At 39.5% G+C, this 27,660-nt stretch overlaps 1 protein-coding gene and 1 long non-coding RNA gene across 6 annotated transcripts in view; one reads left to right on the top strand and one right to left on the bottom strand.

The window, feature by feature from the left end:
* Positions 1 to 23,744, top strand: part of LOC135297219 (uncharacterized) — a 111,759-nt gene extending 88,015 nt beyond the window's left edge. For 2 of the 5 annotated variants that reach the window (XR_010359261.1, XR_010359262.1), the window contains exons 10-12: positions 19,006 to 19,141; positions 20,320 to 20,442; positions 22,597 to 23,743. This is a non-coding gene — a long non-coding RNA (uncharacterized LOC135297219). Of the gene's footprint in view, positions 1 to 19,005; positions 19,142 to 20,319; positions 20,443 to 22,596 lie in introns of all 5 variants that reach the window. The other 3 variants (XR_010359263.1, XR_010359260.1, XR_010359264.1) reach the window with 3 other exon arrangements.
* LRFN2 (leucine rich repeat and fibronectin type III domain containing 2) overlaps positions 1 to 27,660 on the bottom strand; it is a 212,168-nt gene that overhangs the window by 18,115 nt on the left and 166,393 nt on the right. The gene's annotated exons all lie outside the window — the stretch shown is intronic.

The raw sequence follows: 27,660 nt of genomic DNA, 5'->3' as shown, positions 1-27,660 counted from the left end.
GAAGGCTCATGATACAAGCCTGAACATGACTTAAGACAATTTCATGGTCTATATGTGCTCCCAAAGATTTACTTAGGCATATTAATATTTCTTAATTGTTGCATTCAAACCTACTGACATGAATAAGAGAAAATCTGAGGATCCTTTTAATGAAAATGTGGTTTTCCTATTTCTGTAAAGTATGTAAAAAAGATTTAATACTGAACACCCCCCACACCTCCAAGAGCATTGATACAGTTTGCTTTCAGGCAGACCAAGTCTGTTGTTATTTTTCAGTTTATCCATCTCTTTTTTCCTGCTAAAAGACAAGACTCAAAATACTGCAGTCAATAATAGGAGAGGGACCACCCTTTGAGCAAGAAAGACCTACCTCAAAAGAAAAAGCCTCAAAAATATAATTTTGAAACAGTTAGGAAGCTGACTGCATTATCTAATAGCTCTGTGCCCTCTTCTCTAGTTTACATAAAGAGAAAGAGAATAACCAGTCTTTGGTCTCCTTTTTTTTTTTTTCCTTTTCAGCTTTTTTTTTTTTTTCATGCTAAAAGACAGTTTATCTGGAATGTTGAAACCAGTTTCATTCACGGTTCTTTTATCTTCTCCAGATGGATTCATCTAACACATACTGACAGCCTGTAATTTTATGCAGCCAGTGACGGGTAATAAGCTTTAGGTGTTTCTTGCATTAAATAGGATCTTAGAACTAAATGGTCCTGGCTGCAGGCAACAACCATGTGAAGGACATGGCCATCATCTCTGAAACAATGTGTTGGACAAAATAAAGTGGACCTTTGATAGGACTGAAAACAACCACCATAATTTCCCTGATTTGTCACAATTTTAGCGTTCTACGTACATTCCAGGTGAGCACTACAGAATGTAGCTTTGAGAAAGAGAATCATAAAATTCTACCCATCAACGTATCAATGTTCAGTGCATCCCTGACTGCTTTGGACCAGTCTTGCACCTTCCATTGTCCTTTTCCCAGCTAGCACTTGCATATGCACCACAGCAGTAATCACAATGAAAGGGAAAAGTTAGGAAGCTGAGCTAAATGGCAGCATTTATGATTAGTGAGCAGCTGCAAACATACTAAAATTTTTGAATTCTGTATTTAAACCATGCTTTACCATGGTGGCATTCAGCACAGATCTACCACAAGTGTAAGAAATTCAGTTTCTTAGACATCTTATTTATTGCCTGAAAGTTTTTCTTGGATTTCAGCCCAGGTGTCAGAGTAATTTGTTACAGATATATTTTCTCTTTTTTTTTTTTCCTTTTCATGGTGCTACTCCTCAACTAGCATGTGGATGGCAGGAACACTTCATTCAATACTTCCCTTTTCTGTATTGTATCACTGGGTTCTTTTCATTACCAAATATTTTATCTGTTCCTTTTGCTTGCCCTCGCCCTTCGCAAAAGCTGTTCACTTAATTGCAGCCCATGCAATGAGAAGCATTCCCTTCATAAAGCTGGGGAGATTTATAAATAATTTCATCAACACCTTGTCATTCTTGAGGAGAATCATAACTGACCATCCATAGCCCAGGTTAGGATCAGGAGAGCTGATCCCAAACTACCAGGTGATCTTGGAGTCCTTATCATAGGATTAGGGAGTGGTGGAGCCCTACACCGAGTAACATAAAATCTTGAATATTCTTCTATTTCCTTTATGCTGAATAACTTATAATGTCAGTCTATATCAGTTTGAACCACACCACCTATTCAGTAAGTATTTTCAAGGAGTTCAGTCATTTGGGATAAGTGTGGACGAATAAATGTCTGACAGGTAAGTTCTTCACTCCAAGCAGCTTTATTGCTGACATCTCATCATTTGTCACTGACATAGAGGTGCATTATTAGCCAGTGGCATCATCTGACAGGGAGACGAATCCTAACATTTAATTAATTGTTATAAATTGTCATTTCATGCAGGAGCCTATTCAGTAGATTTGGCCAAATGACACCTTTCCTGTAGACCTTGGAAAAATAAGGAGCTGTGGCAAGGTAGTGATTAAGGAAGAAAGCATGAAGGATCATGTTAATTATATTTAAAACTTATAGGTGGCCAAGGAGAGAGAACAGAGGGAGAAGGAGAGAGAGCAAGTTAGCTTGGAGGAGGAGAAGTTAATTTGTTCCCTGGCCCCAAAGCAGATGTTAGCTCCTGAAAGGCAGTACCATTCACTATCTAACAAAGGAAATCTTGGCTGATAATACCTCCTGTGTGATAGGTACATATGCTGCTCCTCACTTGGACAGTATCAAATACCCATCCTTGCTTCTTTCATGGTAATTTTAACAGGGGAAAGTGCACCTACACAGCCAAACAAAAATATGTATGGATATACCATGTACATTTCTTTCCAAGAGATTGATAAAATATCTCAATCCACACATTGTGAGGACTGTAATCATTTACCAGTTGTTGGTAGACAAATAAAGTCTGGCTATGGTTCTTCTGGGAGGTTCTTTGTAAGCATGCCAAAATAGAGAGATGCATAATTAAAGATGCTTAATTAATGCCAAATGGGAACTCTGATGCTTGAAGAAGTTGGGGAGGCCTGTAAAAATTACTGGCAGTACTATCCTGTGCTTCTGACCATATTAATTTAAGTTGCTTTTATGGTCCTCATCCAAACTTAAATCCTGTTGTAGTGACTCATTACAAGGAAAATTCTCTCTCATACTTTTTGCCACGGCTGAGCATGGATGGTCTTTCAAAAAGCAAACAAGAGGGATGTTCATTTGAGATAAACATAAGCTACACGTGTGAATATTTTTAAAGGGTCATTAAGTTTTCGATGCCTGAAGTTGCAGATGTCCATCTTGAAAAGCAATAAAGGGAACCAATTTTGCATAAGATTCATAGATTCATTAAGTTTGGAAAAAACCTCCAACATTGTAGAGTCCAACATTTCACTGCACACCACCATGTCAAACAACCATAGCACTGAGTCCTATGGCCAGTCATTTCTTGAACATCTCCAGAGATGGTGACCCCACAACTTCTCTGGGGTTCAACTTCAAGCATATTTCAATGCCTGACAACCCTTTCAGTTAAGAAATTCTTCTTGATCTCTAACCTGAACCTCCTCTGGTGCAGCTTGAGGGTATGTTCTCTTGTCCTGTTGCTGGTTGCCTGGGAGAAGAGGCCAATACCCACCTGGCTGCACCTGCCTTTCAGGGAGTTGTAGACACTGATAAGGTCTCCCCTGAGCCTCATTTTCTCCAGGCTAAATATCCCCAGCTCTCTCAGCTGTTCCTTGTCTGACTTACTCTCTAGGCTTTCTGTCATCTCCATTGCCCTTCTCTAGACACCCTCCAGCGCCTCAATGTCTTTCTTGTATTGAGGGGTCAGAACTGGCCACGGCACTCAAGGTGTGGCCTCACCAGTGCTGAGTAGAGTGGGATGGTCACTGCCCTGGTCCTGCTGGCAATGCTATTGCTGAAACAAGCCAGAATTCCATTGGTCATTTTGGCCACCTGGCCACACTGGCTCATGCCCAGTTGCTGTTGACCAGCAGTCCCATGTCGTTTTGTCCTGGGCAGCTTTCCAGCCACTCTGCTCCCAAATTGTAGTGTTGTCTGGGGTTGTTGTGACCAAAGTGCAGGACCCAGCACTTGGCCGTACTGTATCTCAAAGAGTCTGAGCTTGCCTTTTCAAATGAGCCTTTTGAAAGTGCCTCACCTGGCTCTTTTACAGCAAACAAACATAAGTCCCCAGATATTGTTATAACTAACTGTTACTCCATGTCTATAATTTAGAGAAACAATAGGCTGTCTTGGGCAATCATCAGAGGCTCCAAATGAAAATGAAAGCTGGTGACAGATACCATAGATGTAGACACTGGGATACACATCACATCCTCTTTACTGATGACTGCCACAGCTAGGCTTACACAAATATGTTTGCAAGCCTGTTTGCAACCTGTCTTTTCTTCCATGGTTTCATGTGTTAGACAGATATACTGTGTTAGTGGCAGAAATGGCAGTGCTACTTAAGAGTGGCCAGTGGCTTAAAACATCCACCAGCTGACAAATATTTCAGCTGCTACCTTGTACCAGGTTTCATCCCGCTCCCTGTCGCATCTGTGATTAGCAGGTAAAGCTGACTTCATAACCTATAAATTGAGGTTTTGGTAAAGACTAGGAGAACAAAACAGTAAAGAATTGCTTGTGTAAGGAAGTAATTGTGGAACATTGGCATCTAGGTATTGTGCTGTGACATGATAGGAGTCTCTGCTTGCCATTTGCAGCAAAAGAGAAATGAACACTGGTGTGTCAGAATGCCTTGGGGATACATTTCCCTCTTCTAAAATAAGGCTGAAGCCAGTGAGAAGTTTTACTCAGAGCTGCAATATCTTAGATTGCATATAATTGTTCTGGCTATCTCCATTCTCTTTGTGCTAGATGAGCTGTGGAGATAATGATTTACAAGTTAAAATATGCTCTTATTAATAGATTTTCAACAAATGAACATAGAGGGCCAGCAGAGCTACATAGGATGTTATTTGGTCCATGAGGAGCAATACACTTCATAATTAATTTCATTTACATGTGTTCAGTGGCCACTACAAAAGTAATTTGTTTTTATCCCTATCTCCCAAAATAATTCTCAAATAACTATCTTTATATGTGCAACACTGATGAAAATGGAATGATATCCAGCCAAGAGCCTAATAAATTATTCTTATCCCTGGAAGTCATCAACAAAAATAAGGAGATTGCAGAGGCTGATAGGTCATTGTGATTACTTTCTTCTTTATACATAAATATCCAGCCTACTCAGAGATTCAAGGAAATAAAGGGTTTTATAAGACAATGTTTTCATTCTTGAAAACTAAAGCTATTTCCTAAACCATTTCCATGCTGTCAGTGGAAAAGGATGTGTTGATGAAGCCAGAGACTTTTGTGCCTCATGTGGTGATCAGAACTCTGCAGACCTACCACTGGTTTAATCAGGTTACCCATGAGTATAGACAGGAAACTAATATTAGAGTTTAAAAAACCTGTAGAGAAGTCAAATTTCACTATAATATTGCAATACCGCTACAGATAGTTTATATTTTTTCTCTCACACACAAGCATATATTTGATTTGCCTCTCTTCAACAGACTTCCTCCTCCAAGAAGTCCTTGCATACAAAAATACTTGACAGCCCCATGGGTCCATGTCTATGTTTGTCTTTTGGATCACAGAAAGCATGGAGGGATTTCCATGTCCTGCTGAAGCCACTGTAAGTGGCTACCATAGCACAGGATTAGCCCTCTGAAGACAGACACTGTCATTCCTTGAATGCTTGACGGACTGAAACACAAAATGACCCACTTCTCAGATGCCATTTAAGCATTACTGGAGGAAATGAGAAAAACACAACAATGAAATATTTTAATATTTTAATAAACCAGAATCATTACTTTTATTCATTTATTTTCTTACCAAGCCAGTGAATCAAGACTTCCATTATTTGCATATCATAAGAAGTCTTTTTCTGAAGCTGGAAAAACTGGCATTAGCATTGATTTCCTGGCATTATTTTTCACTAAAGCATAAACCTTTTGAATTACTATTTCCAGGACTGAGTTTGAGTGACAAGAGACATGTTCTATTCTTGTAAAGATAGAAACCAGGGAAATCCAGACAGAGAGAAAAATTTCAAAAGGCAACCTTCCCTCAAAATACTTTAAGTAGGATTTGATGCATATTTTAAAGTACTGTTCAGTATTCTGTGCACTCTAAAAAAATTCTAAAAGTTGCTATCAAGGTGTAAATGGAGAACTTTGATCACACAAAAAAAAAGAATGGCTGAGACTTTAGGACTCTCCTAATTTGTGTATGAAATGGCAGAGGGTCATTGGACAAAAAAAAATTGAAGTATGACTCATGATATATATGAAGACAAAGAGAGGATAGTGAATTGGAATGAGAAATTGAAATCAAAATGTTGAAAGGTCTTGAGTAAAAGTGAGTAGATCATATATCCAGCCCAGAACCCTGAAAGAACTGGCAAATAAAATCTTCATTCAGAAAGAAAAGGATTAAAGTCAGTGCTTGAAGTGTGCAATGGCATGAAACTGGAAAGAGGAAAACGCAATGCCCTTATTTAGAAAGATAAGTGTAATAGAAAATAAGAAATCCATAGATCAAACATTGGAAATATCTTAAGAATTAATAAGAAAGCAGGAATTGGAGAGACTGAGAAATAGGATATTACAGGCGTTTATTGAATGTAGATGCTGTCAGGATAACCTGATTTTTTTCTGTATTTTTGTTTGGCTGGTTTTTGTTTGATTATTTTTTTCCTATACAAAGGAAGTGCATCTGATCTTATCTAGCCAGAGTTATGTGATTTCAGTTATGAAACTGTGTGAAGAATTGAGGAATTACTAGCTCTGTGTAGGAAGATGTGGATTATCAAAAAAGCATGACATAGTTGAGAAGGAGGGTAAAGTCAGACCAAAAAAAGAAGAAAAAAAGGAAATGTCAGAACAAGAACTTTTGGACTTTAAAATAATTAGTGGTGGATTTTCTGAAAAATTTAAGTTAGGACCAAAATTGTATGTTGTTATTGTGAATGATCCTGATCCTGCAACAGAGAAAAAGGAGCTGATGACACAAACACAAGAGATAGCAGTTATAGAAATCAGCTTATATTATACATGAAGAACAAAATATCAGAAGAGTCAAGGTAACAGAAAAATGGCAAAATGAGCTGGTATGTAATATCTTGTACCAGGAATAACTGCAAATAATTTCTGCAGTGTCCTGGCATCTTACTGTCCAGAGCAGAAAGAGAAGACAAACTATTTGAATATATCTGTCAGTCCCCAAATGACTAGGAGCCACTGATATGACGCCATCATCAAAGAGTCAAATGTTCTTTTTGGATATATGAGGAGACATATGGGAGTGTTAATAGCATAGTCATGGGGAGGTGTTGTTTGGAATACTGTGAGTCTCACCACCTGCAAGAAAGACAAATTCAGATGAGAGAAAAGGAAGATTGCTAAAATGATGAAGAAAGTGTATATCTACTTGTGAAAAAAGAGAGTCTAGGATGCCTAGCCTAGCAAAATACAAGCTGAGGAGTCAGATGATTGATACCTAGGAATAAAATAGAAGGATAAGCACCACAGGAGGAAGAGAGCTGTTTAAACTATAGGACATTGTTGACAAAAGGATAAAATGGATATTAATTTCCCACTATTAAATATATGCTAGATGTGGGAAACTTTCATATTATGCCAGTAAAAATATTTTACAACACTGAAAATTCTGTAAAGCTATAGTCAAGAAAGATTTAATCAACCTGAAGTAGGTGCAGGGAGGAATTACTAGATGAATAGTGAAATGATTAATTTATTGCTCAGGAGACACTAGAAGAAAACTTGCCTTACCTAGCCCAGCAAAATAAAGATGGGGAGGGAATATTGCTGAAATATGCTAAGGGAATAAAGATCAGGGAAGAAGAATAACCGTTTAAAACTAAAATAAAAATGGTATGAAAATAAATAGATATGAACTGTATATGAATAACTTTAATCTTGAAGCGAAAAAAGGGTTCCTAAAAATTGGAGTATCAATGATAAGAAAGCAAAATGAGTGAATTTATTAGTGAACTATAGTGAGATTACTGAGACACAAAAATTAGTGCTGCTTGGTAGTTACAGGAGATTGCTGTTTCTAATAGCATGGAGTCAATGACTTAGGTGATCTAAATGGACAACTTAGATCAATAAATTTTCAATAGATTCAGACATAAAGGTCAAGAAGATGAAAGTGGCATCCATTTGATATTTTTTTGTACATTGCGTTTCCTTGATCTTCACTTGCCCTAAGTTCCTGTTTAAATTTTATTCCTTATGCAGTCAATAAAGAATCAGGAATGGCCCGGCTCAGTTGTAGAACAAATAATGGTTTTGTGCACAGGACAGGTGTGTAGGTCCTACACAAACTTCACAGCCCCATTATACCTATTAGAAACTACACTGAGGGTCCAAAGCAAATGTCTTTCCTTACTATTCTAAATCCAGAGGCAGCAATAAAATATAGGTCGCTTCTAGTGCTTTCTCTGTATCATTTACTTTGGATATAAAAATGGTTCGAACAGGGGGAGAAAGGAGGATAAGTGAAATAAACAGCATATGTTTTGCAACTTTCTGTTTTTCCAATGGTTTATGACAAAAAATGACCCAATAAAATTAACAGATTCTTAGTTTTTGATGCTGACATAATATCCTCAGTCTAGTTGTGAACTTTTAAAAGTTCACAAAGAACTATGAGTCTCTCTTTTACACTGTTGTCATATTTGCATGGCAGGAACTATTGATTTCAATTCTAATCCAGCAGAGTTCAATGCTGAAATTGGATAAATGTACAAAAACAGAGTGTTTCCATTAATTTATTGGATCTCTCTGGAAATATTCCTTACATTGTCTTTTTCTGAGATTTCCAGGACCTTGTGAGTAAGCTCAAAGTATAAATAGAAATTTTTCTTCTGGTGTTTGAGCACTTTATCTTTGAGGAACCCAGAAAAACACATTAGAAATAATTGTGAAGAGAAAGAAACAAAAGTTTTCAATACTTTTAAATGAAATGTTTTGATGCCATAAGTTTCATGCAGATCTTGTTCCTGGCACTGATTTTCTCTTTATAGGCACAGTGGACATGATGATAAATTTATCTTTCAGTTGCTTCCAACTGCTATACTTTATTTACCTTAAGAAGCAAGGGAAAAAGGCCTCCTCATGAAAACACAGGCTATAACTCTATTTTTGCCAGCTGCTGAATGTGTGGAAAGAGTCTTAAAAAGAAATCAAATTATTATGTCAATGACAGGATGATTCACTGGGATCCACTGTTTTTTAAAGGTCAGGCACCAGCCTGATTTATTTCTCTTTTCTTGAGTGATACAACAGAGTGAATAAACTGAACAGAAACCATTGCTCTAATTGCTGTATGGGGACATATAGTTCATTGTGACCAAACTTTGGGCATATTTCTTTCTCTGGTTGACCTTTTCCTGTGGCTTTTTCTTTCTCCCCTCTGGTTTATTCTTCAATCATGGTAGCCAATTATAATTATCTTATACAGGTCACTTGTTTTTTCCCTTGTGAATCCTCAAAATTTTTTTCTTTTTTCTTTTTTTCTTTTGTTTCAACAGGAATTTTGATTATTTTGCTAGGTCTTAGTTATATACAGGAGTAAAGTCCAAGAGATATCTTTCACTCTGAAAACCCCACACAACCAAGGAATCATTTTACCTATTACTAAATTTAGTCATTTCTGAAATGTTACATACTGTCCAGATATGCTTCTTGGTCTTCCTCCCTCTGTGGAAAGGAATGAAAGGAAAGTATCCATCCTACCTTCTACTGAAAGTTTGTCTAAAATTTCTTTTTCTGTTTTTTGTTTAGTTTTTCCTTTCACAAACTTGAATCTGATTTTCATGGTATATTTTGTCCTTTTCAGATTATTTAAGAGTGTTTCATAACTCAAGTTTTACATATTGTTTTAGTCAAGTGTACACTGAACAAGAGCTGTCTCAATCCAGACTTGTATTGGGACTTTCTCGGAAAAAAAACTAATGAATTCTGTCAAGTTCACTACAGTCCATAGGTTTGCAATAGAAATAAAATACACAAATTAGGATTTATGATGTAATGTCCTGCAAAATTGCTCCTAACCTTTTTTTGCATGAAATAAACGAGACTGGAGTGAAACGAAAATTAAACTTGATTAAAACCTTTCACAGCTCATGTGTCCCAAATGGTTTTATGAATTTCTGTCATTGGAACTGAAGTTTGGAGGAGGGATTAATGAGAAGTTAAACAAAAAGAGAGAGAAAAGGGAAAAAAAAGGAGAATCAATGGTAAATATAATGCCTACAAAAAACCAAACAAACAAACAAACAAAAAAAACAAAAACCAAAACCAAATTATCATTGCACTTAGACAAGGTTGTGTTTAGGAAAAACTCTGCTCTGTCATTCAAAATCTCCCCACTTCTACCTCCATGGTGACTTCAGTCTACCACCTTCATATGTGTTTCCTTTGTTCACGCTGCTTTACTGAAATATCAGATCTTCAGAGAAAAGACTGGATATTTTCCCAATATGTAATTCTTAGCTATTACCAGGATGTCTAGTTAGGAATTAAAGAAAGGAAGAGATTGAAAAATACACATGGTCACAGAACAAAATATTTAGTGACATCAGGGACAGGGTTCTGAACCTATGGAACTCAATCCTGTCCTGCAAGTGTAACACTATTTCCTGCTATGCAACCCAGTGCTAAAAATAGTAGGAAAAGTAAAAAATTATTGTAAATGAGGTTTTTGAAAAAAAAAACAAACCCAAAACAACAACCCAGAAACTTAATGCCATTATGCCCAATTAGTACAAATTGGCCTTGATTCACATACATTGATTTATTTCTTCTGACGCAGAGAATTTATTTGCAGAGCAGGTACATTTCATCCCTTTCACGTTTACAAACTGGTTGTATAATGCTGTTTACATTGCAGAGATTTCTTTTTTCCTTCCCAAAATCTTTCACCCATCATGAAATGCTATTTAGCTTCCACAGCAGAGAGATGCTTTCATCTGGTGGTGCATTTCTGAGTCAAGCACCACAGTCATCAGACACTGATTGTTAGTCAACTTTGATATGATTTTGGCTATAAGCATATGGTATCTAACAAGGCTTATTTTTTAATGTGAAATCTGAGCCATGTTTTGAACTTCACTGGTGTCCAATGATGCATGTCTTTTCATCCAGTGCTACAAAAACTCTAGGCTACTCATTTAAAAGCAAACAGCAATTAGATTGCTTCTTTATATTTAGATAGTGTCTTAAATCTTCAGGCTGAAGTGAATTAACACTGTAATTGATAATGGGAATAGACTGACTTCAGGAATCACTTTAGGACTGTATCCTAATGAGAGAAAAATTAGACTATGAAGCAGATGGTCTAGGTTACAGTGATGCTACTAGCACCAACTTGTTGGGGAGGGGTTACAACAATTACTCAAGCTTCAGATTTCTTTTTGCAATACACCAGTTTGTCTCTAAGTGTACTTAGAGACTCAACATTTCTGAAAAGATTGTTGTTAAGGATTATTATTTACAATGTATTTTATTTTTAATAATCCTCCTCAGCTAGGAGAGTCTTTCCAGGTGCCATGACCATAATTAAATAGCACAATGCAATAAAGATAAAAACTCCTTTAATTCTTTTTTAACAGGGCTTTGGTTGGATTACAGAATGTCACTGAAATAATAACAATATGAAATAAAAGATTTGTTTCTCTTTGTGATTTTCAAAAGCCAGTGATCTGTAACTGCCTGTTAGTTGTTACACAGTTGTGTCTCTAGGTATGCATTTAATACTTTTAATATGCCCTTGATTATATGAAAGCTTGATTATTCCAATATCTTTCAGGTTCTGCATGATAATCAAGGCTGTGATAGAAGGAGCTGATCTAATCCCAGATAATATCAAAGCCAAACCCAGCACTAAATACTGCAGGAAATATTGTAGCTCTTCTAAATCAGTGTTTCCTGAAGGGGAACTATGCAGCTCCAAATTGGACAGTAGTGGACTCTGTCATGGTTTTCCTCTGATGTTTTCTATTATGTCGCAAAGGAGAATTTCCTCACCCTTTTTTTTGGAATGATCTATTTGTAAAATTTAGATTTAACTGGTCTCATGACAGATACCATCTGTTGAAACTTCCCCTTAGCTCATTCCCATTTTTAACCTTTCAATAATGATCTTGTCTCCTTGTGGTTCACATATCATGTGGTCTGCAGGACAGAATCACAGGAGTTAGCACAGGTACTCAGACTCAAGGTCGCTGATAACCTGAGACATTCCTTAAAAATTCTCTTCATAGGGAAATACATCAGCCAGCCATTCTAGAGAAACAGATAAATAACTAGACCATGGATGAATACATAAATAGGCAAACAGTAGGACAGATCTATTATTCCATCCTTAGTTCCCTGGCAATGCAAAATAGCTGTTATTTAAGATTCTTGCTAGTGTTTCTGCCATTATTGATTTAACGTGCCCTGCAGAAGAATCTGGATGACAATAGTTCATCATGCACTATGTATTACCATCAATTATTAGAAGAGTTCTCCTCATTTCCTCCTTATCCTCCAAAGTCTGAATGATCATGGGGTTTTTTTCCCTGCTGTATTTCCCCAGCACTTAGTTGTATTTTTATTAGATGCAATACAAATGGCCTGAACAGACATGTGGAGAACTTGGGAAGGGGAAAGGATGATGTTATCATAATACTTATATAAAGCAGAGCATTTTGTTTAGAGTTTAATTATAATTTTCCAGTGCCTGAGGCACTCATCTCATGGACAACTACAGAATAAATGTCTGAGCTAACATCTGAACTAATCCTACCAGGCTAATTTTGTGGACAATGAGAGAACATCAGTTTCTCACCTGAGTTAAAGATTTGCTTTAGCACAAGTTGAATCACAACCTACGAGTGACTTTCCCCCCATTTGTTATAAAGCTGGAGTACAAGAGCACTCAGTGAAATGGTCACACTGTAGACATATGCCTTCAGATGAGCTAAGTTCCATCCTCATATGTTCCAGCTTTAGGTAGGACTCTGAGGAAAACTCAGTTTTACCAAGCCTGGATGGAAAACAAGGGTCACAGTACCTAATCCAATGCTGGCAAACACTAAGATGTCTTATTCCTGACTCTTTGTTTTTCAAATCTGATTTTGTAGTCAAGAACCTATGGCAGGATCCTATATCCCCTTCCTCTACAATAAAAGCCTTCAGTTAGTCATTAGTGTTCTAGGTGATTTTGAAGAGTCATCTATTCCAGTCTCTTCCTTTAAAATAGGGATAATAATTTCATTTTGTTGTACTGTTGTTGGGTGAAGACAAACCATCAGTGTGAGGCACCAATCTGTGAAAGAGATGTTATTAGCTTGGTTCCACATCTTGTGCTGCAGCATGGTCTTAGAGAAAAGTTCTAATCACATCTGTAACAAATTGATTTGAGCTGTAAGCATTTTGGAGTATTTCATACTGTAAATGGAAATCCTCCTATAGTGCCATGCTCTAAAACCTAGTTGCATAAAAAATTCTATTTGAAGTGGGGATTTTTCCTGAAATAATGTGAATCTGACATTACTTCTGATTACTTCTCATCAAAGGTTCATCTTTATCTGAGGCCTCTGCTCCAGTTCCTTATTTTCCCCACTTCTGTCTCTGCATACATTTTAAAGTCTAATTTAGGTTTCCAATACCATACTAAATGTTATCCGTTCCTTTAGATCCTTATTTAACTGTTCTTGTCTTAATTTCATCTCTTGCAATTGTAACTCATTATTCAGGTTATTTCTCACAAGATTGATTTGAGTATCAGGGGATCATTTACTTTTCCATTATAACAGCCACTTCAGGTTATAAATTCTGACTGTAAGGGGAAAATGTGCTTATCAGTTTTGTCAGCATTTGTGTGAAACAGGACTGGGCTTGTTCTGCAGAGACATTCGTGACTGATACAATTTCTATCTTTGTATTTTCTGTGGCTAATCCTGCTGCTGCATTTCCTTTTTGTTGAAGTGCAGAGGAAAACACTTGATTTTTGTTGCCATTTTTCTGATGTGAACTGTGTGTGTGCCTGAAGTGCACACACACAGTTCACATCAGAACTTCAATCTTTCAATCTCGTGCCTGTGTTAAGAGCTGCTGCTTGGGGGAGCAGATGGTTCAGGTGATAACTAGCTATGGCTTATGCCGCTACTGTTGGAAGCAATTATGGCTTAATTTTGTGTGTTGCATCTTTAAATTTCTAAATGTTTGCTGGAGGCTGCTGCCATGTTGTGTTCATTTCAGATAGCATATGCTGCAGAAGGCCCTCTGCTCTTCACCATGGGGACTTTATTTCTTCCTTTTTGTTTGGCTTTTCCTTCATACAATTAAATTTTTGATCGAATGAAGCAGGAAGGTCTTTGGGCATGTAATGAGAATGTCTATGGAGACTGCCAAGCTGTGTTTCTGGCTTGAGACAAGTGAGATTCATAAGAATCAGTAGAAAAAAAACTAAAGTTCTTTTCTCAGTTTGGAGGTACAAACTTAGAAAATTCTGATGTAAATTGTTTCTTGGCCCTTTATGTGTCTCACCAGTTATTTTAGGAATCTCTTCAAGCAACACATTGAGCATTGAGTATTGCTTGTCTGATATTCAATCTTCCAGCTCAGGCATTTTCCAAGAATTAGCAGAGAGGGTTTGTAGGGGTTTAGTTTGGTGATAGCATTGCATTTCAAGGGGGAGTCCCCAGACAAATGAATGGAGCCAACTTTGACTCCATAATTACCGTCATTGTAGCTGTTATTTTGTTGGTGCCTCTTGGCTGAACTCAGGATGCTTTCCTAAATTTTCATTATGAAGGAAACACAGACTTTGGCCAAGCCTTTACCAGATGACATGGACTTGTCACAATTTTGTGGCAGTACTAAGATATTCACCTGAGTTTCTTAAATTCAAGGTCTTCCTTGTTATAAGTACTCTACACAGTTTCTGTCTACCTGCCAAGCCCGAGGGGGCACCACCAGCCCTGCCTGCCCTTTCCCAGGACTCCAGGGCTGTTCCCACCCTGTCCATGGCCTGGGACCCCATGGCAGTCTCCCACAGCCACCAATCCCTGGCCAGCAACACCCAGCAGGGCTGGGCTGCAGCTCCCCACAGCCCTGCTCTGCCCAGTCCCATCAGCCCTTGTCCCAGCCTTGCCCTGGCCTCTCCATCCTCAGGGGACATGCCCAAATTGTCCTGGGCTGGGGCTGCCCCAGTGCCCCTCAGGCTGTCACACTCCCTCCCTGCCAGCCCAGGGATCCCCTGCAGTTCCCAGCAGTCCTGGTCCTGGGGAGCTGCTGGCCCACACGGTGCCATGGCACCATCCACTCCATCCCTAACTGCAAAGCTGCTCAGTGCTCATGTGGTCTGCACTCACATCCCACAGCAGTCAGGTTTTAGTGCTGGTTTTATATGAGTGATTGCTGGGGAACAGCTGGCACTCATAAAACGAAACACAGAATATCTTGTTAATGACTTGTCACCATTTTTCTTCTTTGCTTTATGGGTCAGAGGAAAGCAAACAGCTTCACGGGTCTGTGCAGAAGGGCCCGGCAGCTTTTCCCAGCCTCCAGATGTTGAAATGACAGTGATTAACCACAGCGCCCAAAACTGAAACTGCGCAGAGCGCGCTTGCACTGCGGGGGCACATGGAGATCTACTGAGTAAGAGATGTGACACATCTGGAGGGGAATGGCAAAGTGGCAGGAAGGTTTGCCAGCGAACGTCTCTCCTGCCAGTTATGTGCAGCCCTCAAAATGCCAGTGGCAGCACACTGGCTCATAGGGCTCCCTTGTACTGAAGCTGCTGCAAGGATCGGATTGATGCTAGCCCTGAGGGTAAATGCTTCAATGTGCCCCTGAAGCATACAACCCCAAAAACGGGGGAGATCTAAAACCACAGGTTTTTCATACAGGCTTCAGATCAGCTCATTTGGTACTAAGCTGCTGTTTTCCCAGAGAAAGCTCCTGACTGCACTAAGCCCCCTGATGTTGCACTGGAAATGCCATCTGCTATAAAATACAAACTGAACATAATTCTCAAAATAAAAGTGCTTTACACCTATGTCACGTAAGAGGAAAAGCAGGAGGAACCCACAGACAGCAGTGGATAAAAAGACTGAGCTGGAGTAGGAAAGCACTAGGTGTGACAGACAAATCTGAACATTCTCTTAGTCTAATATGGATATTAAAAGATTTCAAGATTGCTGGATTGGCATCTCAAGGAGATAGAAATCTTATATTTTTTTAGCAAGTGGGGAGAATGGAGAATGCAGAGATTGCTTTCTTAGCTCACCAGGAGTAGGCTGCTGCACTGCAAGACACACCAGTGCCTCAAGTCAAATGAGTTTAACTAGTCCCTTATTTGGGAGGAACAGAAACATTCTGTGCATGTCTTCAAATCAGTTATTCAAGTCAGTAGAGGAAAAAAAGGGATGTGTCTTATGCTATCTCCCCTCTCCCTATCATCAAAAGTCTCTTTTTATAGATGTATCTGTCTTTGATCATTAGAAAATCTTCCCAAATTAGTGATGTAGGAGAGAAATCCTCTGGCCTGAGCTCAGAAGAACAGTTTATGTCCTAATTTGTCCATTCAAAATCTAATGGGAGACAAATGCCTGAGGGCATTAAGTACTTAAATGCCTTTGCAGATCTGAGCAGATCCTTTTATTAGTACACTAACTCTTTACAGTTATCTAGTTTGTTATGAAACAACATGTTGTACATGGAATTTTATAAAACTAGTGTACTATTTAAATACTAGATTAGAAAAGCACCTGAGGAGCCATGCTGTTTTCTTGGGTGTAAAGAAGCATTCAGCCATATCATGCGCTCAGTTCAGAGCTGTTTGACACCATCAGCTGCATCTGCATCCTTATGTGCAGCATATGGCACCTAACTACTGCATTTGAGCTATTGCAGCAATGTCATGGAGATGCATTCCTGAGATTGTTTCCACCTTGTGGCAAATGAGGGATGTGCAGGTTTCTGAGCATAACTCCATCCTAGGTTCAGAGATGTCTCTTGTTAAGCCACTCTCTCTTACAATTATCCCTTACGTTTCCATTTGTACTGAGCCATAAGCTGGTAAATGCATGAGCCTTGTTCAGTGCAGCAAATCCACTGATGAACAGGAAAATAAAAAGTACTTTTAAAACTAAGAACATTCAAGTAAACTGACCCATCAAATCTGTGGATGCTAAGACTTATCACAAAGCCAAATGGGCTCATTCAATGCTCTGTCAGCTGAGAGGAACATTAAACACCAATACCTAATTCCCATCACCACCAGTGGGATTTCGCTCCCTAAAAAGGGATGCCTATTATTGTTTAAATACCAATCTGTATTCAAATTAACTGCATAACTGAAGGGCATGGGAGGTAAAATAGGCTTACTTTGCCTGCCAGTTGCCAATTCATGAAGGCACATCATCCCACACGTCTCACATTGTGCCAGCCCCATTCAACACTTGATATGGGCACTCAGAACAGAATTAGACACCCTCTTTAATGGGGGAAGAGAAGGGAAGGGAAGAAGAGGTAATGCAAATGATACGTGCCATTTCAGAATGTCACAATAATTTATTGCCTAAAAGTGGAGCATTACTTTCCAAAAACTCTGTCAGATGCTGAAGTCAGGGGAAGACTGAAATCTTTCCTCAGAGTTTCTCATTTGTTAGCTACAGAGATATTCTTAATCCCTGAGACACCTGATGTTCTCCATCTACCCCACAGACAGCATCATTGCCATATGTGGAGGAAAGCCAGACATCTGCTTCAACATGAGCTCTAAAATATTTGACTTCAAAGTTTTAAATTATTTGAGTCCCAGTTTCATGTATGTTATGTACCTATAGTGTATATTTAATGATTTTATATATTCACTGTGTATCTATAAATAAATTGCATACAGACTGTGTGTATAAGGAGAAAAGAGAGAAATCTATTTAACATTCTTTGCATATATACTCTTGATTGGGTCATTGCTCACTTTATTTTGTATTTACTGACATATTTCTTACAAATCAACTTTAGCTTCCTTAGACTCCACAACTAATATCCACAAGTGACAGAGCAAAGATTTGGAAGTCAAAACATAATCTTAAATGCAGCTGGCTCTAAAGCTCAGACCAGGTTCTGTATCCTGCAATGTACCTATCCTGAGAAAAGGACTTATTTTTAGCATATTGCTCATAATTTCCTCATAAATTTCACAGGATCACGATTGTTCTCTTCACATCCCATTTCTAGACAGTCCTGAATGGGAACTATGTCAAAAGTTCAAGAACTTTGACTATACAGGCTCTCTTTAGATGACCTTCTGGGTCCTCATCTGACCTCAAAGCTTCATATTGGGCTCTCTGAGGTAGTTGGATTGCTTTCCCAATTGATTCATATATTTTGGTCTGTCCGTGAAATTACATTGCAGTTATTACTGCAATATTTGAGGTTTTAGCTGCCAATAGCTAATGGCTGGGGCAATAAATTCTATGACTTCAGTATTTCTTTTAATGAGAACATCTGATATTGACTATGTAAAACCAGACAATACTGGCCCACACAGGACTAGAGTTATTCTCTTCCTGCATGTAAAACATTCATCAGCATCTTATTGCAGTGCTCAGTCTGTAGGATTATCCTTGAACTGAAAGTGGTAAGAGGACAAACAAGAAAATGGCCAACAGGAGATTTGTGTTAGTAAAATGTATAACAATTACTATTGCTGTCTGTAGCAAAATCTGATTTTGCTTGCATAACTTTAAAAGGCATAGTCTTGTGTTTAAAAACCGAGATGTATTTGGTTATACAATGATCTCTTATTTTTAGTCATTTGGATATTTACTTTGCAACAGCCTTAAAAGTATCAATACACTTGAAATCTACAGTGACACAGTCATGGACAACAATCACTGGTTTCATTTTTTGGAAATATCTGTGGACAGTAACCTCTAGTTGTGAGCAAGGGGCCTGTGATGTGGACTGAGAAATGTGCAAAGAAGTCCACAGAGCTTCTATCAAACTTGTTTGAAGGAAATATTTCCATCATGGCTTTTCAGTGCATGGAATGCAACAATTCCACCAGCTTAGTCCAAAAGGCATCAGTGGTGCCAACTCAGGTGATGATGCTGGGATTCCATATGGTTAACCAGACTGGTTTCTCTAACAGAAAGATTGCATGTAGGATCCATGAAACTGAAACCTGTGACAGGTTTGAATGTTTGTGTACATAAGTTTTTGTCTTTTGGGGTTTTTGGCTTTGTTTTGTTTTGTGGTGTTGTGAGGTTTTTATTGAATAGGAGTTGATAAACCCTGATGCTTCTTTTTGTCCTTAAAAACATCTTCTTTCCTGTCATTTTGGAAGAAATTTGTAATATATGCCTTTTTTTTCCAGTAATTAGACACTTCCCTCAACTGCCACAATTTTTTAAAGATGGTGAAGGTGACCTTGCACTGCCAGCTCCTTCAGCACTCTAATGATGTTCATTAGTAACAAACCAATGAGAAGAATTCCTGTCAGAATGGCAAGGGTATGTGATTGGATGCTTCAATTTGAAGATATTTCTTGGATGCTGAATGTCTTTACTCCACATTTTATGAGGACCTGTGGTTGTAATGTCAGTGCTTTCTAAGGATGTAAAACTCAGTAAATGGATGTTAACATTAACCATATATTAATATTTGAATTAAACACACTGAAGAGTTGTGTGGCTCGCAAATCTCACAGAACTGATATCAATGCACTCAATATGGTTCATTGTCCACAGCAGACCCCAGCCTGGCGTAAAGAGTTATGGAGGTGTGTGCTGGAGAGGACTGCTTAGGGAAAGACTGGCTCCTTAGCCCAGGACCTGTGATGATTAGTTAAACAGAAGGAGGTAGATTTTAGTTGTCTGGGGGAAAGCTGTCCAGTGTTCCTAGATTAAAATACACTGATGTGACCACATCTTTTCTCAGTGTGCTGAAAATACGAATCACTTTTCTATGCCACAATATGGTCCAAAGCAAGAAACTGACTGGCATTCAACACATCCCATTTTACACATACCGTGGATGAGACAAAGCTGATCTTAGAGGAGCCAGCCTCAGTAGTGTTCTGGATGTATCTTTCTCCACCCATCTCCTCCCCCTTCCCTCACAGGCAGTTTTCACTTAGCTTTCTTAGTTAAATTTGAAAATTAAATGCTGCAAGTCCAGACTTGTGTCATCATATGAAGTTGTCAGGGCTGCGTTCTCTTCTCTGTTGCTGTGTCTCTCTGGCTGCTCTGTTTTCCCATTTCTGAAATGAAAGTAGTAGTTGCACAGCTTCTGATGCATTTGATGCTCTGCAGGTGAAAAATGCAGTGCTGTGAAGTACAGCAGCATTTATGCTTGTGGAACAATGACTACATTAAAGTTTAGAGCCTTACCCACCACCCTGCAAGATAGTATGTATGGAGCACTATGAATATAAACCACGTGTTTGGCTGCCTGATAGAACCCTTGCTAATGTAACAGCTTAGATAATCTAAATATTCCCTTTGGACAGACAACAAGGACATTTAGTTTATCACTCTTCTGCAGAAATGAACACTGGACCATTAAAATAATTGATTTTTCGTGAAATCTGATGGAATTTATGCTGCTTTGTTTTGGGTTTCTTTTTTGAAAGAATGAAGGAATAAGCATGTGTTCTCTTGCTTTCTAGTATTTCTTCTTATCTTCACAGTTTAAAGGGGCTGATGAAAGGAAAGAACCAAAGGGCCACTTTGTAAATAAATTATGGTCTGAGAAACTTTCAATCTTAGCAGGACTCAGTGAATCAATTACACCTGTTTCCTCTACTTGAAAGGTAACCAGTATTTAACTATTTCACACATATACTGGAAAATTAAATTGGAAAATTTATTAATATTTTAAAAGTTTTATGAAATTTCTCAATTATAACACGTAAAATTGAAAAGTTTTATACTATCATAATCATTATTTATAGTGAAGGAATCCTTCTGTTTTGGATGTTCTTGTTCCTGCGAGTTTTTTCTAGTTTTCTCTAAATTTCCTGAACATAAAGGGTCTGGTATGTAAATGTTTTATGAATACCAATAGTTCCTCAATTGTTTTGATGCAAATAAATCTCATGTTGTTGGGATGTCATCCACGTGGCCACTTTTCTATAGTCTGCACTTTTGCATTTCAAGGAGCTTTCTGTCAAGTGGAAGAGGTGATATTTTATGTTGATTTTGAGATGTAGGATGATGCACAGGAGATCCTTGTTTCCTTGTCTCCTCTTTTTTTTAAAATTTTTTGTTGTTGTTGGTTTTTTTTGCCTTGCCCTATTAGAGTCATTCAGTATATGAAAAGAAAAACACAATTCTTTGTTTACAGCTTATACAGCATTAATGTGTATTGTTCTCTTTGCATTTTCTTTCTGATCTTCCAGTGTGCAGAGCAATTTGCCTGCTAATTCATTTACAGCTGCTTTTGTGAGGCTGTCTGAACACCCAGTAGAACAGAAAAATTTGCAAGCATAAACAGGCAGAAATATTTCCTGCACTAGCCATTTGGAATGATACATTGGAATGATACATTCAGAATGCTGGCATCTCCAGCAGAAGGATTACATGCATATGCAGCTCAGTGACAGTGGCTGAGCAAAAGGCTCATGGGGATCCTTTGGCTGCTCAGGGGTGAACTTGAAGGAAAGAGCACATCTGTCCTTTTGTCTGGACCAGATCACCTGGAGACATCCTTTCTGCATATTAGCACCTCTCCTCCCCATTGTCTCTTGCAGCTCAGCTCTCACATGAGTTTCTGGGTGCTAATTTCTAACCTCTTCTAGTCAGAGTGACTGTTTCGGTGGATGGCCTTTGCTGATCTTCATGGTTTTGCCTTGCAGAAGTAGGTGAGCCAGCATAGCTGGTGATGATCCCTGGGATGAAGTCTGTTCACCTAGAATACCTGTGAGTGAGGAGAAAGACTGAGCAAGCTGCTGCCATGGGGCAGAGACTCATCACAGAAACGGATACTGAGCCCTCAGCATGGCCATGACCCAAATCACGATACCAGACCCTGCAGGATGCCAAGCATCCATTAAGAGGCACAGTTTCATCCTGCATTTGCTGGGATGAAATACACTTATGCACTGCCAGCTTAAAACAGTAACCTCATAGATGAGGCTTCTCTGTTGCCATACTGTGGGTAAAGAGATCAATTCTGCTTAGTTTGGTACTTGTATACTTGCAGGCACTTGTCACTCCTGCTCTCTTGATTCTTGATGGTTTCTCCATAGTTTTACTTTGCCTCTTCCTCCAGGCAAGGATGACTGATTCATAAAGGGCACAGTAGTACTTTGCAAAGTCAGCATCGGCAATATTGTCGCTGTGTGCACAGTCTACAATCTCAATCAACTTATTTTAAACACTGAGTGCAGAAGAATACAGAGGCTGCTAATTGGAAATTGCCATGTCTCTCTCTCTTTTTTTTTTTTTTTCATATGACTGGGAAGGAAGCATTCTTTCTTGTAAAAAGCAGAGGTAGGTTTTATTTGCATTGTGTCTTCACAGTGGATAATGGCCAGTTAAGCTGACTGATGATGACTGAGTATTTTTTGTAGGAGTAGAAACACAGTAAAGGTCTTCTCATCATACTCAGGGCCAAGCACAAGAAATTAGAAATACATGGTTGAAAGGCCAGAATATTTGTGAAGACATGTGGAAGAAAGGAAGGATATTCCAGAAATGTGTCACCTTGCGTCTGAGGCAGGGGTCAGAGTTCGACTCTCAGTGAACAGAATTTGACTGACAAAGCACACATGTCATGTAATCTGGTCAAATATCAGGGGACTAACCCATGCCATTGACTTTAGGCTCCCTCACTGGACAAAGTGGAATTTCTCATTCTGTGAAGTCTCCAAGAACTTAATTATCAATTCAAGGTCAGGATAATTTGATTCAGCCATTATTTTCTTATCTACTAACCAATGGCCACCTCTCTCTCCTCTGTCTAGGACATTCTAGGGAGAAAATCTGAAATGTTTATGAGAAGAGGAGTATACCTTTGCCACTTATTTTCTAAAGGAAGACAATGGATCTGGTGACCTTGGCTCTCTACTGAGTGAGAAGGAAGACCTTTATTCTTGTGGGCCAAAGGATTACACTGGGGAGCATAGTCCTCAAAGGGAGTGTACAACCTGCTCAGATTTCTCATGGAAATTAAAAAGTTTTGAAAGGTCCCTATATCCATGACACATGTAGACAACCTGTTTTGAAATTTTTATTCCAGGTTTTCCTTTGGACATGTTGCAAAAGAGAAGAAGAGAGTGAGAGTGCAACAAAGAAGGAAAAGAGAACTTGACAAGAAGGTAGGGAATGAAAGAAAGAGGACATTATAAGAAGAAAAAGAATATCATAGTAAAAGTCTACGTGTGAAGGTGCAAGTTTAATGCAGGTGGTTAAAGACAATGCAGGTGGTTAAAGTGAAAAACATACAAGTGGAAAAGACAAAAGGCTATGTAGAATATGGTTCAAAGAGATACTTTAATATTTTCACCTTATTAAAAAAAAAAAAAAAGTTATTTCATTAAAGCTGATTCCAGGTCAATTATTTGATTTTTAAGTGCTGAAGTGAAAGTGGCAAATATTTTTCCAAGTTTCATTTTACTTTCAACAAATTGGAAGTGTTGCAAAAATAGACTTAAAATTTGATATTAAGGGAAAGAAAATATGACACTTTTGTCAATTTAATATAAAATATAAACATTTGTTTGGAAACTTGGTAAGCCACATTACAGCATTTTTCAGAATTGTGCAACACAATGTGTTTGGTATAGTTGGATGGGGTTTTTTGCTTTAAGGAAAAGTAATTCTGAAATAAAGAAATCTACAGCCAAAAGATATTCTCCTCTTGCACAGTGCCTTAGGTGCTGCAATCACTGCGAAGCTGAACACTGTCTATTTGTTGCCTTTGCTCAAAGCTCACTGTAACTGCTCACCAGGGCTCCCGTGACAGGGCTTTGAGCTGTGAGGGCAGTATTTTCACTTGTTTTATTCTGTTGGACACATAGAATTGGCCTCATGTTCTTATACCTTCAAGCCCATATAGTGATTATATAGACAGTTCTTACAGGGTGCAGTTGCCATCGGCATGAAGAATTGTCCTTCCTACCCCTTTGCTACAACTCATCTTATGACTTTTAGTTTTTATGACAGAAACACAAAGCTTAGAGCATAGCAAAGCAGACAGTGGTCACCTACATGCCTGGTCAGGATTATCCAGTGAAACACATGCACCAAAGCTTTGTGCCAATCTGTGTGCAATGCCTGTGTCCAGCTAAGTGTGCCAGAGTCAGCATGAAAAGCATCGCGAATGGGAACAGCCCATAAGACCTGGCAGAGGCTGTGATGTAGGTATGAAGTGCTGGGGGATGGGGATGGCTGCCATCACTGTAATAACCTGCTGTTATGAGGGAGACTGGGGGATGAATGCTTCCCTGGCAATGGCTCCCAGATGGCCACAGGGAGAAGCTTTCCTTTGTCTTTTTCCCCTGCTGTGTCTTTCTTTTCCCATTGTACTGGATTTTACCAATATTACTGAACGGGACTGCCTTGGTCTGTCTGGTCCCAGCTGCTGAACCAAAGAGGCACACCTGTGGAGTTTTCTCCCCAGAGATGCTATTCAGTACCCGTGTCACAGCTGAGCACGTGGGGACAAGTCTGAGCACATCCTGAGCTCCAGTGCTTACGGCTGGAGCTTGCTGTTGAGGGGGTCACTCCTCAGGCCTTCCTGAGCTGGAGAAACCTTTAAGGCGATGGTGAAGGAGGAGTGGGTCCTGATGGAGAGTTTCTAATCCAGAATTTTTATTTTGGGCCACATGGCCTCTGAATCCTGCAACAGCTCCAAGAGAACTCCCAACTGCGTGGTGTGCTTCCCTTTTTACCCGGGGAGAGGGGCAGGGGAGGGAACACAGGGAGCACCAACCAGGCACGGGGGGAGGGGGTCTCAGGAGAGGGACACCTGGGTGGGCCAATGGCACCCCAGGGGATGGAGAGCATCCTTTGAACCTGCCAATCACTCAACGCTCCCCTTGGAATTTCTGGGCTGATAGGCAGTGGCCAGCAGGGGTCAAGGATGGGGAATAGAGAGGTGATTGACACACCACCTTGGGAAGGAAACTTCAGGGGAGGGACCGGAAAACTGAGGCACACCATGACAACACACTGCAACACCATTGTTTTTAATACCTTTAGTAACTTGGAAGTTGGTATATATATCTTCACCTCCAGACCCCACTAATAAAACTTTGTGCATTAAGCCTGTCTCAATACCCTTCATGCAACGCTTATTCAAATTCAGTGCTACTTAGTAAGGGTTAGCATGGTAAATGTGATTTATTGCAAGGTTGGCTTATTTGGAACATGTCAAACATATCCTTGTCAAATTCTTCGAGGCTTGATTAGAGTTTTCATCTCAAAAGATATAATAGGCACCCAAAAATTTCTCTTTGTCTTATGTGGATTCTGTGTCATTTATTCCTGTTGTTTTCTCCCTACAAAGAGAGAATTTTAGCTTGAGAGAAGGATTGGCAAACCTGTACTGTCACAGCATCAAGTGCCAATAGGTAGATTGCCAGGAAAGATCAAACCTGAAATGCAGAGCCAAAACAGCAAGATATTTCTTACTCTCATTGTTGCTCGCTTGCCCCCATATATTTCCACAGTACCTTAGATTTAATTTTTTTTTTTTTTTTGCATAAAATAGTCCTACCAGGTCCTCTGTGAGTATGAATTTATTCCTTGGCTACAGTGGACTAATATATATCCAGTTAAAGGCAACGGAAAGCAAAATGTTGTGCTTGTTAACTAGAGTCAGATTTTGGGTCATCTCCAAAGGATTTAATGTTCTTTGTTGCTGGTGGCCCTCCAGAGAGTTTATGTGACCTGTTTATTGGAGACTACATCATCCTAATTTTGTAAAACACACCCCTATATAACGCTGGTGGAGCAGAAAGGATTAATCAGCCTCTTGAAGTGCATCCCTCCCTCTGCAGAGGGAGCTTAAATGACTAATCTATGTTAGGTACTAAAGTTTTAGTTGGCTAAAAGTAGGTGAAATTAATCCCAGCCTAAGTGCTCTGCTTCTCTTTATGGTCTGTTTTTCTAACAGTGCTCTTGCTGTAGCCTTATCTAAAGAGCTCGCAGTAGCACTGTGTCCTTGCAAAGTGCCTGCTTGTGCTCTCCCTGAAGTCAGTGGGAGGTTTTGATTGCTTTTCACACCTGCAGAAACAAGCCTAATGCCCCTTCGTGTTTGCTACAAACGAGAGTATTAACTAGCAAAAACAGATGCTGCTATCACAGCAGCAGAACGTGTTCAATGACTCGGCCTGTGGATCTTCCCATGCTTCTCGTGGTTCCCCAATTCTCTCCCCACCCTCGCTGTGCAGGAGATCACACTGTAATTATGCACACGTTTATTTCCACTTCCTAAGGTAACCAGCTATGGATTGCTCTTACAAAATAGTTGTCGCCCAAGGAATAGAAGTGGAGCTGCATTTTGCTCCTGGTTGGGTACACCTCATTAGGTCCACAGCCTTTGGCTCAGCTCCTGCCAGCATAATTGCAAGTGACAACGGTACTGTTTTGCCACATAGCAGTCAGCATTGGCAGGAGCAGTCGGATCAGAGGGACACACAGGAGGAGTGAATCAAAAAGATTACAGAGATGTCATGAGATTACTAAATACAAAAAGACCTCCAGAAGGGTGTGTCTTAACTTTATTAAGATCTGTTGAGGACAATCATCTATCTTAAATAAGACGTCTGAGCATGTAATTATGAAGTGCCAGTTAAAAGAATTAGCAGCAGACCACAGAAACTTCCAATATTGGTGGTAAACAGAGCTAAACTGAAGAGACAAACTGATCCTCCGTTTAATTTTCTTCCATATATCCACCCAAAAGACCTGTATGTATGGACTTTTTTTTAAATGTTGTAAATAAACTTCAGTGAGCTTTTCACTGGTGTGTGGAGGGGTCACCCTGGCTAGATGCCACATGCCCACTAAAGCTGCTCTACCACTCCCCTCCTCAGCTGGACAGAGGAGAGAAAATACAAATTTTAGGCTTGTGAGTTGAAAGAAGGGCAGGGAGAGAGACCACTAAGCAAAGGGTGATGAAAAATAAAACTGAATTTTAAACCACCTTCCTCCCATTCCTCTCTTCTTCCAGGTCTTAATTTTACTCACAATTTTCTCTACCTCATCCCCCTGCAGTTTCCTGGGGGAACAGGGAATGGGGGCTGCAGTCAGTTCATCACACATTTTCTCTGATGCTCCTTGCTCCTCAGGGAGAGGGCTCCTCACACTCTTCCCCAGTCCCACCCATTGGACACAGTGCTCCACAAACTTATCCAAAACCTCAGTCCTTCCCACAGGCTACAGTGCTTCATGAGCTGACCCCGAGTGGGTCCCTTCTGCATGGTTCAGTGTTTGGGAACAAACTTCTCGAGTGTGGGTCCCTGATGGGGTCACAAGTTCTGTCAGCAAATCTGCTCTAGTGAGGCCTCCTCTTCCATGGGTCCTGCCAGGAACCTGCTGCACTCTGGGCTTCCCACAGGGTCTGGCTGCAATTGCCCAGTTTCCACCCATCCCTCCCAACCTCCCCATCCCTCTTAAATCTGGTATTCCAGAGGTGCTACTACCGATGCTGATGGGCTGGACCCTGGCCAGCGGTGATTCCATCTTGGAGCTGGCTGCCTTGGCTCTGTCAGAGATGGGAGAATCTTCTGGGAGCTTCTCAGAGAAGCTGCCCAGAGCACCTGTGAACCTGCTGCTAAAATTGTCAGAGATGATACAGCAAGCTAGGCTGACATTTCTCTAATCCAGTGTGCTGTCTGCTGTATTCTGTAAGCAATCTCATTTGACCATACTTGTACCACTTAACACATGATCTTGGGGTCATTTAGAAATTAAAGGATCACAACAGGCAAATTGTTCACTTCTTCCCTAAAATATGGGAAATTTTCTGAAAATTTTTGTAGTTTGGTTTAGAAATAAAATGGTAAGTGTGAACAGAATCC

This window comes from Passer domesticus, chromosome 3 (assembly GCF_036417665.1).
Source record: "Passer domesticus isolate bPasDom1 chromosome 3, bPasDom1.hap1, whole genome shotgun sequence".
In the NCBI taxonomy this organism is placed as follows: domain Eukaryota; kingdom Metazoa; phylum Chordata; class Aves; order Passeriformes; family Passeridae; genus Passer; species Passer domesticus.
This window is presented reverse-complemented; position numbering and strand designations above follow the sequence as displayed.